This window comes from Lathyrus oleraceus, chromosome 4, assembly GCF_024323335.1.
Source record: "Lathyrus oleraceus cultivar Zhongwan6 chromosome 4, CAAS_Psat_ZW6_1.0, whole genome shotgun sequence".
In the NCBI taxonomy this organism is placed as follows: domain Eukaryota; kingdom Viridiplantae; phylum Streptophyta; class Magnoliopsida; order Fabales; family Fabaceae; genus Lathyrus; species Lathyrus oleraceus.
In genome coordinates, this window is record NC_066582.1 from 457,619,444 (window position 1) to 457,621,530 (window position 2,087).

Here is a 2,087-nt window from a genome sequence, read left to right on the forward strand (position 1 = left end):
ATGATTCTTGTACGAATGTATACAAAGTATTTATCTCGTTTGATCTTGAAAGCGGTTTAGAAAAATTGGCAATGATTCTAGTACGAATGTATGCCAAGTGGTGATTTTCTAGTATTTGCAAAGTGTGAGGTATGAAAAATGTTTTAGGTTGTGAGCCAGCAATTAAGAGTTATACCCACCCAAGGTAAAACTGTCCTTACTATTGAGAAGTAAGTAGTTTTATCCTTTGGATGTAAAAGGGTCGTCGTAAGGTCATCATTTGGTCATTGAAGGCAACATTCGTAAGGATACCTTAGCATTCGAAGGGACGATCATCATTAACCGTAGGCTACAACGACGGGTCATCGAGGGACAAAATCATATATTCGCAGGCAACATCCGAGGGACAATGATTTATTTTATAGGGACATGATGATTTAATCGAAGGGTCTTTTCTAAGTGTATCCCCACATTCGCGGGACATGACCATAATACCGTAATATAGCAAGGCAACAAAGAGAGGTCCAAGATCACATATTCAAAGGCAATGTTTTACAATCAATTAGGTAGTTATAATCAATTAGGTAATTAGGTCCACATTATAATTAATTAGGTAATTAGGATGAATCTCCACATTAAAAATCAATTAAGTAATTAGGATGAATCTCCACAAGGGTATCCCAAAAATAAGGTGGAATACCTTAGCCAGCTACCTTTCCCGGGAGTATGTGAACCCTTACAAAATTCAGCAAACAGTCAGAATACCAAATTAGGGTGCAATCGAGAATTACACCGCAAAAGAAACACAGCAGTAGGAATGTCAGGCAAAATAACACATGGTTAGAATAAAACAGATAAGATAAGCATAAAACAGAACAGAAAAATCAGCGACTATCACGTTCGCTCCTGCCTCGCCTAGCGAAGGCTTAGCGAAGGCTTAGCGAATGCTCGCTGCATGCTCGCTTAGCGATGTGCTAGCGAGCGGCTGTGGGTTCTGTCTTTGATAACAATACAATTCCAGAAAGCTCCAAACCCTATGGCATCCATTACAGAAATTACATGGTTAAACGTTCAAGACATCCGTATATACTTAAATTCACATGCAAAACTTAAGATATTTTTATAAATTCAATCATAATGCCACATGCAAATTAAGAACATAAAGTGGTAATAGTAATGCAAACCTGTTTGCAATTGAATTGCAACCTTGAATTGGCAAGTCACTCTTAGGGTTGGCGCCGGATTGAGTTGGGCGGAGATAACCTTGGTGCAGATGAGTTTCCTTCAGGGTTTCCTTGAGGGTTGCTCTGAATTCTCTGGGTTAGCCTGTTTGCTGTGTTGCTTCTGTTAGGGTTTCCTTGCTAGGGTTTCTGTCCGTCTGCCTCTGTCCTTTTTCTGAATGAAGCTCTGCTATTTATAATAGTTTTTGTGACCTAATGGGCTCAGAATGAAGCCCAAAATTTCTGGTATTCGCCCGCTTCGCTAGGCGAGTGGTGTAGCGAAGGGTTCGCTAGGCGAAGGATTTGCTCGCCTAGCGAGCAAGCCAGTTTAGGCCATCTTCTGGATTTGGCCATCTGTGAGCTGGGTCTTGGTTCCTTTAAGGTCAATGCCTGGGAAAATAAGTTGGAGTGCCTTGTAACATTAACGGGCAAATTTTGGGGTATGACAGAGAGTATTCCTTGCTAGATATTTCCCCCCAGTAAGACTGATGTTCTTCGAAACCAAATAACTAGATTTACTCAAAACCAAGGAGAATCACTTTTTGAAGCTTGGGAGAGATATAAAGAGCTGTTAAGAGTCTGTCCACACCATGGCCTAGAACAATGGCTGATCGTTCATACCTTCTACAATGGACTCCATTATAACACAAAGATGAGCATTGACGCTGCCGCTGGTGGCGCGCTGATGAACAAACCATACCCTGAAGCTTGTGACCTAATTGAGGATATGGCCCAAAACCATTACCAATGGGGAACTGAATGAGCATCAATAGAGAAAAAGGAGACCCAAGGTGGAATACATGAGATAAGCTCTATGGACATGATGCAGGCGAAAATGGACGCTTTAGCCCTTAAGGTCGAACATATTTCTACAAACACTAACACCGC

General features: G+C 41.3%; 1 non-coding gene across 1 annotated transcript; it reads right to left on the reverse strand.

The window, feature by feature from the left end:
* Nucleotides 1-1,689: 1,689 nt before the first annotated feature.
* Nucleotides 1,690-1,796, reverse strand: LOC127077930 (small nucleolar RNA R71). Its single transcript, XR_007787689.1, has one exon. It is a non-coding gene; the product is annotated as a small nucleolar RNA R71 (small nucleolar RNA).
* Nucleotides 1,797-2,087: the final 291 nt, after the last annotated feature.